The sequence below is a fragment of the Poromitra crassiceps genome (genome assembly GCF_964638095.1).
Source record: "Poromitra crassiceps genome assembly, chromosome: 14".
In the NCBI taxonomy this organism is placed as follows: Eukaryota; Metazoa; Chordata; class Actinopteri; order Beryciformes; family Melamphaidae; genus Poromitra; species Poromitra crassiceps.
Window position 1 is genome coordinate 976,330 of NC_139633.1, and position 19,537 is coordinate 995,866.

Below are 19,537 nucleotides of genomic sequence, written 5' to 3' on the forward strand. Positions count from 1 at the left end.
TGAGAGTTGATTTGAGTTAATGAGTTATTAATTTGAGTTAGTGTGGACCGGTGATGTCACTGGTCCACACTTTAACACTCAATAACTGTCAAATTAAATGACAGACTTCAAAACAGTTTACAGTTTTCTGATATACTACTGATGTTCTAATGATACAAAGCTGGTTGAAAATGGGCAGAGTGTTCCTTTAAGAAGATCCATTCTTCCTCTGTCTGTTCTTAAGAAGATCCATTCTTCCTCTGTCTGTTCTTTGAGTTGAACTTTGCTCTGAAAGTGTCAGACTTTTCTGCTATGCTGCCTCCATAATCTGCTGTCACCCACAGACACGTACGCTCTCACACACACACACACACACACCCGCGCTCTCACACACACACACACACACACATGCACCCGCGCTCTCACACACACACACTCACACTCACACACACACATGCACGCACGCTCTCACACACACCCACAGACACGCACGCTCTCACACACACACACTCACACTCACACACACACACACATGCACGCACACTCTCTCACACACACACACACTCACACACACACACATGCACGCACGCTCTCTCACACACACGCACGCTCTCACACACACACACACACACACACGCGCGCGTGCTACATTACATTTAAAGCATTTAGCCGATGTTCTTAACCAGAGCATCTTAACAGGAAGTGGTTCAGTGTCTTGCTGAAGAATGCATTTAGAGGACACTTTAGCGAAGGGATTGGCCTCCTTGACAGGCGCCACACACACACACACACACACACACACACACACACATACACACACAAGTAGGTCTACAGTCTCGTGTGTGTGTGTGTGTGTGTGTGTGTGTGTGTGTGTGTGTGTGTGTGTGTGTGTGTGTGTGTGTTGGATTCTCGTGCTCTCGTCCAGTAGCCTCTTCTTGCGCTCTCGTTCCTCCATGAAAGGTTTTTAGCAGCAGGCTGTGGTCTGAGAGAAGCTCTTTCAATATCAACGCACAGTGTGGTAGGCTACCTATAAGCTATTAGCTGAATAGCATTAGTTTGAACGACAGAATAGTAGCACAGTACAATTATTTGCTTGAGTACGAGAGAGAGGCGCCGCCCAAACTGAATTTCTAGACGAGGTGTTTCAGAGCTCCAGGTAATCTTTGGTCCATAAATCACAAGTACAATACTGGTGAAAACTTTTCATCAGACTCATCAAACTCCTTAAATTCTGCACACTGACATCATTTTCCCCACTTTTGTGACTTTTCTTTCAACAATTTTACAGTTCTAAAAAAAAGTGACAAGAAAAATTGATGATGTGAATTGCAATTGCCATATTCTGTCAAATAATCGCAATTCGATTTGTTATCCTTATCTTATCTTTCAGCCCTTTCAGAGTAACGTTGCTTGTTTTGGTATGAAACCCTTTGTGATGAATTTGAGTTCTAAGTTAAGGTGTATTACATTTTCAACATCTTGCTCAGTGCAGCTTTAAATAAACATGAAATTCACATATCACCAACATGATAAGCAGCTACATGTAGGAGTAAGGAGTACGTAGGGGTTTAAAGCTACTGGACCCTGAGAAATATACGTTAACAAAATATTCCTGTGACTCTAGAATGATGGTGTAAACATAGAACAAGCACAGATCCTTCAGATCCTGTGCAGGCCCACGGTGCACCCTCTAGAGGCCATCTGACAAAGTGCACCTCACTAAGCGTTACTTGACTGACTGCCTGCCTGACACTGAATTTGGCTGGTGATGCCCTCGGCTGCTAACTTTGCACGGCAGCTGGATTGGCAAAATCACGATTGCGTGAGAAATCCATGTTAGTTTGCTCTGAAGCTATTGGTTTAACTCTGTCCGGGCCGGACCAATGAGCATTCAGAGGCAGCTATAGAGGGCGGGATTTATGTGTGACGACAGCGAGAAGTGAGCCTGTGGTAGACTGTGATAGACAGGTGGTTCATCCAATCACCTGCCGGGGTATTTTTGAACACGGCCTAACAGTTCCAAATGGAGTTCCCAGATCTGTGTAACAAACCATGTGGCAGCGTCAGGTTACTCTGCTGCGGCGTGGGAAAGATACTTAGATAAGGCAATCCAAACCAGGAAGAAAGCCAGGGTTTTTAATAGGTAAACAGACACTGTGAAGTGGGGGCAGTGAAGAAGCACACAATGGGCATATTTAGGTCAGTGAATATATGCAGAACGCATTGAGACTTTCTATTGTTGATTAACCATCCTACTCATACTGTCTGCTCGAGGTGTGTGTGTGTGTGTGTGTGTGTGTGTGTGTGTGTGTGTGTGTGTGTGTGTGTGTGTGTGTGAGTGTGTGTGAGAGTAATCTGTGTCTTAAGTGAATCATTTCAGTCTCTTTGTAACTTAAAGTCACAGAGGGAGGTGATACAGTATGTCTCGTTATTGACTGACCATTGTGTTTCCCACTGAAACCAGCAGTTTAATGATTAATCAGTCGTTTGTGTGTGTGTGTGTGTGTGTGTGTGTGTGTGTGTGTGTGTGTGTGTGTGTGTGTGTGTGTGTGTGTGTGGGGGGTAACTCCCTGCACCAGCGTCTTCCTCCCCCGACACCTGCAGAAGGCTCTGTGATGTGGAAAGAAGCGACTGGCCATTAGAGCAGATCAATATGACACTACAGTATCTACAGTACTGTATCTCTATGGTATATATATATATACTTATACCATGGTCTGAGTGAATACTCGATTCTGATTGGCTGCAAGGTGTCCATTAAAAAGTGATATTGTACAGTGATAATGGACACCTAGCTAAATGGTCTGTTCACCGTTCATATCAATGCGCCATAGTTTCATCAGTGTTATCAGGAGAGCAGTTTGAGCTCTATACCCCCGTTAAGGGTTAATATGACAATTTTGGATGTTGAGAAAAAAATTGACTCGGTCAAAGTAAGTATTTAAATCACCCCTGTGTGCTCAGTTTATCAAAAATAACTCTTATTTACAATTTTGATTTTCGTTTCGGAGATTTTTAACCTCGCGTCACCAGGCTCTTCTCGGCGAGAAAGAGAAGATTTCCCTCGTGCACGAGAGAGAGAGAGAGAGAGAGAGAGAGAGAGAGAGAGAGAGAGAGAGAGAGAGAGAGAGAGAGAGAGAGAGAGAGAGAGAGAGAGAGAGAGAGAGAGAGAGAGAGAGAGAGAGAGAGAGAGAGAGAGAGACAACTCTCTCTGCATTTCACCACATCAGCAGCACACGCAGGGCGCTGCTCTCTCACTCTCACTTCCTGAAAGTCTTCGCTCTTAAATGTTAATATACTTGGCCAATACGTATCTATCATACAAAATAAAGCAAGCTGCCAAACGGTAATGTCTTCATTTAATGTAGAACGCAAAACATCGTTAAACCTGCATTCCTGTAATAAAGTTAACGTTTGAGTCGGCTTTAAAACGGAGCGGGTGGTGGAGGTGGGAGGGACTATTTTATTTCGTGGAAGACTGATTTACAGTATGAATAACAGACATTTAGCCATTTAGATTGCTTTATTTATTACACATGGAAATATAAATGACTGGTCTTATTGTTTTGTTGGCAAGTGACCATGGTATAAGCGGGTTAATGCACTTCGAGGTGTCCATTATCACTTTTTAAGGGACTTCGCGGAGGCAACCGTCCTCGGCTTCGCCTCGGACGGTTCACGCCTCCACGTCGTCCCTTAAAAAGTGATAATGGACACCTCGTCGTACATTAACCCTTACGTATATATGTATCTCTATGGAAACTGTGTCAAAGGGGAAAGCCAAACACCAACTGGCGCTCTGTGGTTGTTTGTGTTCTCCCGAGTCCCACCTCCAAGCCAAAAAGCAGGTGATGCTGTTGAGAGTTGCCAGTTTGAATCCCCGGGCCAGGATTGAACATCTGGGCAGGGACCAGAATGCTCAGAAAATATCAACAAAGTGTCTTTGAGCAAGGCAGCGACCCTCAGTGGCTATCAGAAAAGAGCGAGGTGTACTGTGTGTCTGTGTGTGTGTGTGTGTGTGTGTGTGTGTGTGTGTGTGTGTGTGTGTGTGTGTGTCTGTCTGTCTGTCTGTCTGTCTGTCTGTCTGTCTGTCTGTCTGTCTGTCTGTCTGTCTGTCTGTCTGAGTGAGTGAGTGAGTGAGTCCCTCTCTTCCCCACTGTAGCATTTCCCCGCAGGCTGTCGGTCAGACAACGGCTGTTCTACGTCAACTTTATTTAAATAATAGTTTCATCATAGATTTCGAGTCAGTATTGATAGCATTCTGTTACATCACCACACGGCCATCTTGGTAGGAAAATAACAGTTGATGGTAATCAATTAACAGGTGATTACAATCAAGTGACGCAAACAGCCAATGAGCTGTGTGTATTGTAGCGCCATATTGGTAGGAAAATGCTTGTGACATCATTGGAATACTATGAATAGGCTCACACAGTCCATCTGCTGGCTGGTAATCAATCAGTCAATCAACTATACTTTATTCGTCCTCAAGGGGCAATTCAAGGCAAGCGAGTTCATAAACTACAACAGACCACAATGTGATCATTCATACACAGAGACGAGATATAAACATAGAAACCATTTTAGAACAATGGCTAGACCACAATATAATAATTCTGTCCGATCCAGAGGAAATGCTGCCCGAAAATTAACTTTTTGCTTCATCTGTGGCTGGAAAACGTACCTGAATTTACGTGCCAAGTACAATTACTAGGTCAAATAATTTGTGGATATTTTCCACATTCAGTGCTATTTGTTCTACATATCTATTCAGGCACCTTAGTTCATTCAAATCTTTCTCACTCACCTGTGTGATGGATAACATTTGCAATTCATCATTATGCCAGAATTCAAATCACAAGAACAGAAAAAGAAACATTTTCAACAGGTCAGAGAGTGGAGTTAGCCGAGGCATTCAAATATAATCTATGAGTGTGTGTGTGGGTGGGTGGTGGGATATCCATACGGATTTATTCACCAAAGACAAACCTTACCGGCATTTGGCGATGACATTTGTAATTGAAGGGGCTCTCACTAGCTTTCACTATACAGAGTTACTCATCCTTACTGTTTTACAGTGTGGCGACAGCAGAGACGGCCAAATATGCAAAAGTTGCCATGCGTAGCAAAAATACAAAACAGATGTTTAGATTTGGTTCACAGGCAATCTAAAAATACTTGGGTTTGGAAGGGAATTCACAAGCACGGGGGGGAAAGGAGTGTGTAGCCTGCTGGTGCGTTTCCCGCCACCTTGCCTTCAGTGGGAGGGGTCAGCCTCAGTGGGGGGTGCCTTCAGTGGGAGGGGTCAGGCTCGGGTTATCAGCTGTTATCTCCGTTATCACTGGCAGGTGGAAGGGTGGTGCTTCACAGGAAACTGCCTTTAGATTGATCGACTGTTGAAATGACACATCCTGAAAGCAGCAGCCATGCATGCAGCAACGTGCCGAAATGGGCAAGAAGCTGAAAGAGAAAGTGTTGAGCCCGAGGAGGAACAGCGGAGAGAGAAAGGGTAAACAGGTTAGCACAAATATCTATAAGCCAGCGCAAATCCCCCAAAGCAGCAATTAGCTGAGCCTCTGGTTTGTGCGGTGGGAAGGATCTCCAGGGCCGAGTCTGTCTCTCCTGCTCGACGCAACGTTTCCTCAAAGACTTCTGTGAAAGAGCAGTGAGAATGCTCTGTGTTGTATGGAGGTGCTGTAGAGTGGGATTTGTAGTAGGGATGCACCGATATGAAAATTTTGGCCGATACCGATGACCGATTTTAACATTGCTGTCATGGCCGATAACAGATATTTACCGATGTCGATATGATCTGTATAAAAACACATTTCTATGATAATTTTAAAAATCTGCACATACTGAAAAACACATGTAACGACTGAATTTAAAAAAGTAATGCATTTCTTTATTTCCAAAACATTTTGGAAAAGCCCATAAATCATAGATTTACCACATTGTCTCCTCTCAATGTGTACATTTTGGCCGATACCAATAACCAATATGACCATTGCAACATTCCACCCTTAAACTTGTTACATTGTTTCATTTACAAGAAGTTAACACAATTGAGAATGCAGAAGAATGACTATTTTGATCAAAGTTTCACTCTGATCTCTACCCACAATACAGATAGTCATGGAATTCTGGACCAAATCATATCAGATAACAACACATATTCTGGGATTGGGACAAAATCTCATCAAACGGGGGTTCGTGGCTCTAACGTGTAGTAAATTAGGGGTCCTCAATATGAAGAAAGTTGAGAATCAATGCTTTAGTTAGATGATGACTCAGTTTTTCTGCTTATTTGTACTTGCACTTTCTCTTTCTCTCTTTGCATGTTGTGATTTCTCTGTCCCTTGCCTCTCTTAGTCTTACCTTCATATATCTTCTCCAGTTTCACTTTCTCTCTCGTGTTCACACTAGTTAGTTTTAACGTGTAAAGGAGGCGGTGCAGTAGCTCTTCTGCACATGTACTAACAGAGACTGAGTTCTGGCACAGTACATGTATATGTACATAATGTATGTGTACATACAGTATGTGTACATAATGTATATGTACATACAGTATGTATATGTTGATACTATTTGACTTAACTGGCCTTTTCTCTCCTTCCGGCCTGGATGTTGACACACCGCTTGTTGCTCTGTCTCCAGGTTTGCCACCACCACCACCCCTCTCCTCCTCCCTTCCTGATCCCGGATCCCCATTGGCTGCTGTTCCCCCAGGGGGCGGGGCTAAGCATGGGGTAAGAGAGCTGGGAAGAGACACCAAAACAACACAAGCTGAGGGGAGGCCCACTCACCTGCACAGGTAAGATTGCAGCGTGTGCGCGCCGCACACACACACACACACACAGGTCACATACCTCGATATACATTTTTACCAGTGGATGTGTGTCTTTGAAAGTGTTTGAATATTATAAATATGGCACTCAGGAATATTAATTGCAACTTGATTTCAGTATACATGTAATAATAAAGCTTAGGTTGTATTCTAGAAAATGTCTTAGCTGTTCACTAGGGTAGGGATGTAAACAATTATCCAAGTACTCATATGAAATTGATCACATTTCCGTGAAGGTATTTTCCCATGTGTTAAAACTGTACAAAAACGCGGTCGATACCGAGGAAAGCTTGGCTACAGTAACTGTCTAACATTGTCATGTCAGCTAGTCTTTCTTTAGTTTGTCTGAGAATGTGCGGGTGGAAAAAGTCGTATGTGTAACAATCAGAAAACAAAGTGTCCTACAATCACCAACATGAACCCCACACATCGTTAAAAAAAGGGAGTCAATCGAGAGCCATTCGTTTAGGAAACTCTCGGTTACTACATGACTCAATATTAACAAGCCTACAGTAGGCCTTAGGGCTTTATTGTGCTATCTCGACGGCTAACTACTATTTTACAGCGCTCACTGCTTGCTTGAGTGTCTTTTTCTTTGCAAAGCTTTAATTTTATGAAAATGTCAAAATAAGTCATTCATGGATTCATCTCAACTCATTCCACCTCGTATCAGCTAATGCCTGTCTCAAAAATAATTTGTATCTGAATTTGACCAAACGGTGCCTTGAATCGATCACACACACACACGCACACGCACACACACACACACACGCACACGCACGCACACACACACACACACACACACACACACACACACACACACACACACACACACACACACACACACACACACACACACACACACACACATTGTTAGCTCAGCACATCCCCCGCACAGTTGGGATCCCTTACCTCAAGCAGCCTTTTGTTATGTGGAAAAGCCAGTGGTCAAACAGCCTGCTGGCACTGAGAGATGAATGCTAGATGAATAGTAGATCTAATCAATGCACTCCGGATGTGCTGCCTTTCTTCTCTGTGTTGATTAATGACACAGCAGACATTGTCCACCTGACCTGCTGACGCCAGGCGTGACCTGCTGACGCCAGGCGTGACATGCCCTATGATGCCCTATGATGCCCTATGATGCCCTATGATGCCCTATGATGCCCTATGATGCGCTGCTGTGAGATTGCTGCTCTTATGCAGCTGGATTAGGTCGTTTACTAGTTTACCACCTACACTGCTGGCTTTGGAGCTTTGATTCCCTCTGAAGCCACTTTTGGAAAAAAAAAAACGTATACATTTACGGTACTGTCAGGCATTTTGGATGGGGAAAAAATCTACCAAATTGAAAATGTTTTGTTGATTATTTAAAACTGAATTTAAAATGATTAGGATGCGCACATTGATCATCTATATACAGTACATCATAGTATCACTACCGACCTCTCAAGTTTATCTTCTATGCTGATGTGCCCAAGATAACTTTTTTGATGCCCCAAGTACAGTAGGCGTAGAATCATAGGCTAGCATCCATTCCTGACTTATATACATCATACACATGTATAGTCTTGACTGATGTCTGCCATTTGTTATGATTCTTGTCTGCAACGTTTATGATTGTCTTGTTGCCTTGTAGGCCATATTGTGACTAGCATTTTCGTTTACTTCCGTTCCCACGGCAGGGGCACTACACACTTTTTTCTCCATAAAAGAGATCTATAGGTAGAAAGTACAAATAAAAAAGTTCTACTCGTGTTATCCTGCAGTATTTTTATAATCAGTGGTCAAAGACGGGACTATTTCTTACTAGGCGTACTAATCTGTGCAAGGGGAGTGGTGTGGTTTTGGTCACGTGGACCAATCGCGTAGCCGCTTTATTCCCTTGCCGTAATAACATTAGAGCCATGGCGACCACCAGTTCAAGCAGCGAAGAGGGGAAAAAGAAACCAAAACAGCTGAAAAAAGTGCGTAAAAGCCGGGAATCAAAGGACTCCAAACGATGCTATATGCACTTTTTGTCAGTACAGAATGAGGACGTGCAGGATTTTACCCAGACAAGGTGGGACACTTACAGGTCTGTCGTCAAACAGTGGCTTTGTCTGGACGGCGATAGTAAAGTTATCGCTGAAACTTTTAAACATTGCGTGGACGTGGATTTTGACCATGTTCCCGAGGACGCTGGATTTCACCGTTACCGTCGCTTTATTTGTAAAAGACGTTTGGGTTTGGCTGAGAAACGCTGCACACAGATGGTGCAGGGGGAAGAAGAAGAAGAACCAGATGCAGCCGCAGCCTCGGACAGCATCGGCCCCGACGGAGCCACGTCTGAAACCCCCCGAAAGAAACTTCGGTCTCGGACAGGTTTGCCCGTCCGTTCTGCTGGCCCTGTCCTTCCAGCCATCTGCATCATTTGTAAAAAGGTGGACAAATATATTACTGTTGGTGGAAAACGGAAGAAGGATCAACTTTCACAAGCAGAGACAGTGTCTGCAGGTAAGCGACCCCCCCCTCTCTCTCTCTATCTCACACACACACACACACACACACACACACACACACACACACACACACACACACACACACACACACACACACACACACACACACACACACACACACACACACACACACACACACACACACACACACCCACAGAGAGAGGGAGCATTTTCTTTTATTGCCTTGATCTCCTTGCCCCCCCCCCCCCCCTCTTTTTTCTTGTAATAACAATACAATGGATAAAAGATACAAAAACAAATGTCACCCACTTTTTTTTAATTATAAAATGTGTGATTTGACAGTAAAGCTGATTATAACTTTTTTTTGTTTTCAGGCCAGTTGCGGAAGGCTGCTGAGAAGAAGGAAGACTCTAGCGTTCTTTTGCATATCAAAGACAAAGACTGTGTGTCTCTGGAAGTGCGTTACCACAGGTCCTGTTACAGAGAATACACAAGGTCCTTGTCAAAGTCTACGGCAACACATAGCTACTGCAACCACAGATGAAGTGTGAGTTATTACATTGCATTAACACTGCACATTTCAAAAGTAAGGCTTTGACCTACAACAAATACTATTTTGTCTGTCTTTAGATACAATGTTGACAGCAGACCTCTTTGCACATGTTAAGTATTTTTTTGTCTGCGTGTGTGTGTTTTCAGAAATGAACAACAACCCTTTCCTGCCAGCTACAAGATATTCTGCGAACGAGTCATCCGTCAAAGGATTATCGATAAACAAGAAATCCTGAAAATGAACCAACTAAGGAAGAAGTTCATAGACATCGTTAAGAAGAATGAGGATATTGATGCTTCAGACTACAGGTAACTGTGTCCTTGACAGTTCAGTAAACAAAAAAGAACCTCTTTCATACTGAAAAGTTTCCATTTTATTGATTTATTCGCTCACAAGAAAGGCTGAAGTATGTTTTAATGTATTTGTTTCTCATTGTGAAAAAAATCCCTTTATTTATACATTTGTGCTCGTCTTTTTCTATATTTTCATTTTGCAGGCAGGATAAACTGAAAAAGCGGTTGGCCCGTGATTTCCCCCAGCTGGTGTTTCACAGCCCTGCAACGCGCAACATCTCCGAACTGGTTTTTGTTGAAACATTATCAGCAGATACACTGTTAGACAGGCTACCGCATCCATCAGACACGACAACAACTGAGTCAACCGAGGTAAGCCAAGCTGAAAGTGACAATGAACACACATCTGGACAAACTACAGAGCACACAAGGACACTGTACAGTGCAGGACTGATATTGAAGAGACTTGTGAATGAAACTCCCGGGATGAAATGCCCCTGGCCTCCCACAGCAGAGGATTTGAATGTTTCTGACGCAAAATCTGTTGTGCCAGTTGAACTATTCAATGTGATTTCCTGGATTATAGGTGCAACAGAGGAACCAACACTAGACCATTATGTTGATATTCCTGAAGATGTGAACCTAAAAGTTTTATCTGTTTGTCAAGACATTGTGTATCTTGCTTCTAAAGGTCGGAAGCAGACGCCTAAGTCACTGTGTCTTGGTCTAACTGTTCGCCATTTAACAGGTTCATCCAATGTTCTGTCACTACTGAACAGATTAGGACACTGTGCTTCATGGAACACAGTTGTCAGTCTAGACACTAGCCTAGCGTCACTACAACTTCTAGAGGGCAGAGACAAAATCCCTAAGGGGTTCTCAAAGAAGGCACCAACCATACTGGTGTGGGATAACATCGATTTTGGGGAGGAGACACTGTCAGGTCGTGGAACTACTCACCATACAAATGGCATTATGGTACAAAGTTCTGTTGTTGAAACAATGTCTAGACCAGACAGACAGCCACTGCCGAAGTCAGTTTACACATTCAAAGCACCTCCTAGCATCCCGCTACAACACTATCCACAGACTAAAAGACAAGGGCCACAGAACTTGCTTCAGGATGAAAGTGTTCCATTGCAGGTGGAAACGTACAGGTTGAACACTGTGTCTGCTGCCAAAACAGAACTGGCATATGTTTTAGTGAAGAACACAGATGCTGAAGCATGTACAGTACCAGGCTGGACAGGTTTCCACACAATGCTACAAAGTGATGCCACTCTACCTAAGTCAGCACTGTATTATCTTCCAGTCATTGAGGCTTCACCGACAGAGATGTCAACAGTTAACACTATTCTGAAGCGAAGTGTTGAACTTGCTGATCAGCTAGAACTGGACCATGTTAATTGTTAAATTGTTAAATTGTTAAAGAATTGCCACACTGCCTACATCCAGTTAAATGCAATGCATAAATGCAAACAGCACAGACTACTTACACAGCCAACAGAAGGTTTTATTGTGATGCATTTGTATGCTATTTTGTATTTTCATATATTTCCTTGGCGGGGGGGGGGGGGGGGTGTACAAATGACAGATGCTGTGACACTTTGTGGTACTTGAATAAATGTTTCATACCATATGTTGTAATAATTCTGACCTCTAGTACTTTAATTTTTAGTCTTGTCCATTTTTTGCATTATTCCAATTTAGGGGGCGTGGTAACATTTTGATAGATTTTCTGCCATTTTGGTCCAAGGTGCCCTGATTTTCTTTTCTACCTTTCATTACACAGTAGGTTGAGACATTTTCTATGTATGAAACATAAGCTTTTGGCACAATTTACTGTGGAGGTTTCATTGTACTGTGTGGCAAACACTTAAGTTGAAGCATATTCTTTAACAAATATGCTACATTTCATGATCTAAATTCACATGAGTAAACTAAAGGCACCAATACTTGTTTCAGATGTTAAGTATATGCATTTTAGCATTTATGACATTTGAGAAAGATTTTGTGTTGCCAAAAACACATTTTACAAGCAAAAACAGCAGCACAAGATTTTCGTTTTTTGGTTATAAACTGTTTATACATTTCTGGCTGGTGACAAAATACTGCAGGATATTATGAGTAGAACTTTTAACCCAAAGTCCAGAAGGGCATTGTCTATGAAAAAATGCATTGAATGAGTAGTGCCCATGACATGGGAACGAAACTAATTTTCTAAGCACTTTTTCATGGGTCCCAACACGGCCTATTGGCCAGGTCTCCTTTGAAAAAGAGAATCTTGAGTCAAATGGATATGAATCATTATGGTGGCATTACCACACATTCATCAAGCTTTGATTGGAATGAGAATCTGCTGTCTTGTCTCCTAATCTATCTTGATGAGACACAAAATAAGACAGAAGTGCTAATAAATAGCTTTCACTAGTGTCGATGCGCGAGCTGCCATCTTGGATTTTGAGGTCGGGGGTTGGTGAGGTTCCCCCGACTCTCGGAGTAGGAAATCCCAGTTCAGCTGACGTCACAGGGGCGTTTCCATCTGTGAACTGGGAAATTATGAGTTCCCAATGGAAATGGAACATGTGTTTAGTGTGGCCGTTGACGGTTAATTGGTAGTCTGGAAAGCCACGGTCTCGTCAACATGTTGTTCAGCCTACTTATTTCAGAACCCCCCCCCCCCCCCCCCCCCCTCACAACCCCACCCACTCATCTCCCAGAAGCCTCTTTGTTTGTTTGGTGATGCGGAGGACAGGAAGGCATAATTATCCATGAGAGAGAGAGAGAGAGAGAGGGAGGGCTGAGAAAGGGAAGGAGAGCAGTTGTGCCGGTAGGAATATATCAGTGAGATGGTGCATTAGGTTTATCTAACAGTGGAAATGATAATTAACTACTGTAAGTACATTTACAGTACTACATTTACAACATACTAAGTCACAAACATACAGTAACTAGGGATGGGCGCGAGTACTCGGGTACTCGAGCACTCGTTCATAACGTCAGTATTCGAGTAACGTTTCTGCTGTTCGGGTACTCGCCCCACTCCCCACGCCGTTAAAAATGGTCAAGATCTACACACGCATCGTCATGTGGATATGGCAGCAACCAGCAGCAACTGCACGGCCGGGCGTCAAGTCAGCCAGAATGTACAAGTACGTCATCCGCTTTGTTGCTTTAAAAATAAAACGCTTATTGTAACCTTATTTATTTTGAGTAATGCGTTACAGCCACAGTTTCATGCCATTTAACATCACAACGAGTATTTTGATACAAGGATGCTGCTTCCTTCGTTGAAATACATTTTCTCCTCCAACGTGCATCAATAAGCTATTTACTTTTGTTTAAGTAACATTATTTTGAAAGTTTTAACCGGAAGTTTTCCAGCTCTTCCCGAAAATGGTGCCTGGAGATATTCTCCCGAATGAGAAGCACGCTTCTTCATAGCGCACGCCCGATAAAACTAATTCAAAACGTTGCACTAGTTTACTGACTACACTGTCGTTTCCCATAACGTTAGTCACAAGAAATGTGGAGAAAGAATCACTTTTTGGGAGACAATCGCTTCATGGTGATCACTATTCAGCAACAATGGACATGTATTGGAAATCAAATGCCTTCGCTTGTTTCACAACTTGTCTGCTGCAAAGCGTTAATCCAACCATCGGAGATACTGTCTAAAGGTAGGCTTTAAGATGTTAGCTTAGCGTCACCTAATATCACAGTCAGTCCCTCTCCTGACAAAAAATGCTCCAGGTAGCGCTTTTTCCATGCAAAAATGCAAACGTTATGTGTGAACAGCCCCATACACAGCAGATTACCCCTGCTCAGTCATTACCATAGTAATCACACAGCCCGCGCCCCCCGCGTGAGTACTCGAGCACTCGTTCATAATAGAAGGAGAGTACTCGACTATTTAAATTGCTTAAAATGCCCATCCCTAACAGTAACTACGGTAAGTCAAGTTCCTCATGTAATCTGATCAAAGTTGATCTGAATCTGAATTGACTCAAGTAGCTACAGGTCCTATTTGGAGGTACTGGTACTTTACTTGAGAGTATTTCCTTTTTGTGAGGCTTTTGCTCCACTACATTGCAGAGGGAAATATTGTACTTTTTCACTTCACTACATTTTGGTTGGAGTTACTTGTTACTTTGCAGAATGAGGTTTTATATGAAAAACGTACATCTGAGAGGGACCATTCTTTAGACTTTTACTTTTCATACTTAAAGGCATACTATGCAATGTATTTTCCATAATAAAAAAACAATGTATAGATTCATAAAAGAAAAGAATCTCTCTCAATCATCACTTATTATTATGACCCACTCTAGAAGTGTGTGGCGGGTGGTGTATTTATCTGCCTGTGTTTTCTTCTTATCTTATTATTATTTTGGCGCTCTAGGGACTTTTCTGGGCTGCATCCTTTGGGCTGTGGCTCTGTAGCCCTCGCCCAATAACAGTGATCACACAGGTGGTCTGGACTTAGGAGCAACCAACTAGCTACTGCGGTCATGGGGTAGGGGGCGTGCACTTCTGGTGTTGTTGAGCCGGGAAGGAGGGGCCAAGTTTGAATGCTGTGTTTACAAACAGCAACTGACAATTCCTGCATAGTATGTCTTTAAGTACATTTTACTGCTAATCCATCTATATATTTACCTACTGTATATATGTACTAATGTGAATGCAGGACTTTTACTTTGATGTAATCATTTCTCCATTTATGGTACATTATTGCTTGCTACTTTTGAAGGATTTGAGTACTTCTTCCACCACTGGTTGTTTGTCGCTGTGCTGATGCTGATGTCACTTGGTATTGGTTTCGGCAGTGCACGTATTCATGGTAGCAAGAAGAGCAGAGTGAAGGAGGAGCAAGCGAGGATAAACAATTGAGGGACAGGGAGAGAAGAGAGAGAGAGAGAGGGGTGGGGAGGGTGACGGAAAGAGGGGATGAGAAAGAAAAGAGAGAGAGAGAGAGAGGGGGGTAGAGAGAGAGCAAACATGAGGGCAGAGAGGTTGCTAGGAGGCGGAGGAACAGAAACCTGATACAGAGGCAGGAAGCGGACAGCGTTGCAGTGGAGGGTAAACCTACCTAACGTCAGGTCACTCAAACCTTTTTACACTCGTCAAGTTCACTTCACTCACCTCTTTCAGCTCACGCAAAGGTTTACGTTACAACCTTACAATTTAAGAAAGTATATATGAGGTATGTATATATGAAAACATACATTCACACTATTCTGATTCTGGCTTGGCCATATGGACCAAAAATCATATCTCTGTATTTTTAGGCTGAATGGCGAATACACAATATATATCTCGGTATTTTCTGCTAATCTTAAATGCTAAATGTTCAGTAAGTCAAAGCCATGTGAGATTTCACAACAGCACTTTTATTCAAACAAGATAGGGCTGGGCAATATGGACATAATCAAATATCACAATATTTTTGACCAAATACATAGATAGATATTGTGACAATATTGTAGGTGCTTTCACAAAATATTTACACAATGATATTTTTGATAAGCATCAGTAATGTGGATATGACTAAGGCAAGCCTTTAAAGCCAGGAAATGACAACACTTATGCCATATCACCATATTGTGATATCCAAAATTTAAGACTATATCTAGTCTCATATCACTATAATATCCATATAATATATCGCTATATTGCCCAGCCCTAATTCTGATTAGTCTATCTGTCTATATCTCTCTTGCAATTTGTGTCACTCTCTCTCTCTCTCTCTCTCTCTCTCTCTCTCTCTCTCTCTCTCTCTCTCTCTTTCTCTCTCTATCTCTCACTCTCTCTCTCTCTCTCTCTCTCTCACCATATCACTCTCTAACTTTATCTCACCATATCACTCTCTAACTTTATCTCAAGTCCCCATCAGTCTTTGTTTCTCTAGATTTATCATTCTCTCTCCCTCTCTCTCTTCATCTCCCCTCTCTCTCTCCCTCCCTCTCCCTCCCTCTTTCTTCAAGATTCAAGATTCAAGATTTTTATTGTCACTCCGTAGTACAAGTATCACGTGTGAAATGTTCTTTCTCTCTCTCTCTCTCTCTCTCTCTCTCACTTTGTGTTGATCACCGGCCGGAGATTCGTTGTGTACTCAGCGTTCTTTACCACCACAGCATAGTTTTTTCTGATAAGGATTTCACTTAAGGTGGCAATATAAGTGAGAGTTTTACTGCCCATAACACAAAATGTGATCATATTAAGTCATAAACGTCCTCTGAGTGGAAGCCAGGGATTGATAGGGTTATAGATCCAGTAGCATATGCTGTTTCTGGCTTTCAACCCTCACTTTGGGGCGTCCGGGTAGTGTATCGGTAGATTCCCTGCCTACCAAACACGAGGGTCGCAGGTTCGCACCCCCGTGTTACCTCGTCCATACAGGCACGATAGGCTGGTGTCTGCGGGTGGGAAGCTGGATTGGGGGTATGTGTCCTTGGTCGCTGCACTAGCGCCTACTCTGGTCAGTCGGGGCGCCTGGTCAGGGTGGAAGGGAACTGGTGGGAATAGCGCGATCCTCCCACGCGCTGCGTCCTGCCGGTGAAGCTCCCCGCTGTCAGGTGAAAAGATGAAGAAAGATGAAGAAATGTGTCGGAGGAAGCATGGTGCTAGTCTACGGCTCTCCCCAGACCAGGGCAGCAGGGGGAAATACAATCACATACAATTGGGGAGAAAATTTGGAAATCAGAAGAAAGAAAATAACGCCCCCTCCTTGATGACAACCAGAGATATGAACATAAATATTAGGGCTGTGGCGATTCACTTATCTCCCGATTCGATACTATCACGATTCTTGGGTGCCGATTCGATTTATATTGCGATTCTTAAGTATTGCGATTCTACGATTATTGCGATTCGATATTACGATTTATTGCGATTTTTGTTTATTTTTTTCTTTTATTTTTTCAGTTTGTTTGCTTTTTTACACTAGATTAGAACATGGGAAAAGTTGAATCATACACTAGAGACTGTATATTATATATCATGAGTAGGGCTTGGCGATATAGTTAAAAACAGGGGTGGACTGGGATCATAATTCAGGCCGGGCATTAGATACCAAGCAGGCCAGGCCGATATGGGCCGATGCGCGTGAAATTTGGGCCGTTTGAAGCCAGATTTGGGCCGTTTGAAGTCCAATTTTACAATAAGATGCACCCACTTTAACCCTGAAGTGTAATTATTACTTCACTTTTTTTTTTTTTTTTGCGATTATCGATTCTGGAATAAAAGATCGATCCAAAAAATCGTGACATTAAAAATCGCGATACTTAGGTGAATCGATTTTTTCCCCCACCCCTAATAAATATCTATCATATACTGTATGAGCCGAGAGGGCTGACTGTAACAATAGCAATTGAAATAGGCAAACGGGTTCAGTTAATTTTCAATAAAGTTGTTTTTGTGGTTATTTTTATGTGTTGAGAAAAAGTTTTGATTATGTGTTTAATGCACAATGTTCAACTGGCCGACCACAGTGTTTAATGCACAATGTTCAACTGGCCGACCACAGGCATTTTGGACATGTGCAAAGTTGAAAAGGACCTACTAAAAAAATCCTACAGCAACTCCAGCAGATCAAGAGGGGCCTGCATGCAGTCAGGAGGGAGAGACAGATCAAGAGGGGCCTGCATGCAGTCAGGAAGGAGAGACAGATCAAGAGGGGCCTGCATGCAGTCAGGAGAGACAGATCAAGAGGGGCCTGCATGCAGTCAGGAGGGAGAGACAGATCAAGAGGGGCCTGCATGCAGTCAGGAAGGAGAGACAGATCAAGAGGGGCCTGCATGCAGTCAGGAGGGAGAGACAGATCAAGAGGGGCCTGCATGCAGTCAGGAGGGAGAGACAGATCAAGAGGGGCCTGCATGCAGTCAGGAAGGAGAGACAGATCAAGAGGGGCCTGCATGCAGTCAGGAAGGAGAGACAGATCAAGAGGGGCCTGCATGCAGTCAGGAGAGACAGATCAAGAGGGGCCTGCATGCAGTCAGGAGGGAGAGACAGATCAAGAGGGGCCTGCATGCAGTCAGGAAGGAGAGACAGATCAAGAGGGGCCTGCATGCAGTCAGGAAGGAGAGACAGATCAAGAGGGGCCTGCATGCAGTCAGGAAGGAGAGACAGATCAAGAGGGGCCTGCATGCAGTCAGGAAGGAGAGACAGATCAAGAGGGGCCTGCATGCAGTCAGGAGGGAGAGACAGATCAAGAGGGGCCTGCATGCAGTCAGGAAGGAGAGACAGATCAAGAGGGGCCTGCATGCAGTCAGGAGGGAGAGACAGATCAAGAGGGGCCTGCATGCAGTCAGGAGGGAGAGACAGATCAAGAGGGGCCTGCATGCAGTCAGGAGGGAGGGACAGATCAAGAGGGGCCTGCATGCAGTCAGGAAGGAGAGACAGATCAAGAGGGGCCTGCATGCAGTCAGGAGAGACAGATCAAGAGGGGCCTGCATGCAGTCAGGAGGGAGGGACAGAGAGGGAAGAGACACCTGGGACATACAGTAGGTATGGAAAGGGGGGCATACAGTAAGGAAATCCAGGGGAAAGAGAATGTTATCAGCAGAAGTCCGTGAGCTGCCAGAGGAGAAACCTGAGGACACACACCTTCTGAAAGGCTGTATTGTTCTCTGTGTTTGCCCCGCTCCTCACGTGTGTGTCCTCATTTTTTACTGGATTTTTTGTTGGTTTTTACTTCACGCCGGCAACACCAAGGTGACAATACACCCGCAAATATTTAACTCAAATAAATCCACATTTTGTTTTTCTCAATCCACGCTGCACTAAGTTTGTCACAGTTTGTTTGCGAGTGGCAGAATGGCTGGATGTCTCTGAGAGTTCATTACTGTACTAACCTGTCTTTTTCAGAGGGCATGCTCCCTCACTCAGGCATGACAAACCAGTGAGTTCATTACTGTACTAACCTGTCTTTTTCAGAGGGCATGCTCCCTCACTCAGGCATGACAAACCAGTGAGTTCATTACTGTACTAACCTGTCTTTTTCAGAGGGCATGCTCCCTCACTCAGGCATGACAAACCAGTGAGAGTTCATTACTGTACTAACCTGTCTTTTTCAGAGGGCATGCTCCCTCACTCAGGCATGACAAACCAGTGAGAGTTCATTACTGTACTAACCTGTCTTTTTCAGAGGGCATGCTCCCTCACTCAGGCATGACAAACCAGTGTGACCTGGCCTGAACCTTTATGGTGGTGGATGATTATCTAATTGTTTTACTGTATTTAGTTTGGTCTGAAGCCAAGACCTTCAGGTTTATGCTGGCAAGTAGCTTAACGATTATTATGAGGACTGCACACACACACACACACACACACACACACACACACACACACACACACTCGTTCTCTCTCTCTCTATTGGCTAACTTGAGTAGAATGTGCTGGTTGT

At 43.5% G+C, this 19,537-nt stretch overlaps 1 protein-coding gene across 1 annotated transcript in view; it reads left to right on the forward strand.

Moving 5' to 3' along the window:
• Window positions 1–19,537, forward strand: part of b3gnt2b (UDP-GlcNAc:betaGal beta-1,3-N-acetylglucosaminyltransferase 2b) — a 56,794-nt gene that overhangs the window by 27,546 nt on the left and 9,711 nt on the right. The window contains exon 2 of the mRNA XM_083651171.1: window positions 6,637–6,793. The gene's annotated coding sequence lies outside the window, so the exon portion shown is untranslated. The remainder of the gene's footprint in view (window positions 1–6,636; window positions 6,794–19,537) is intronic.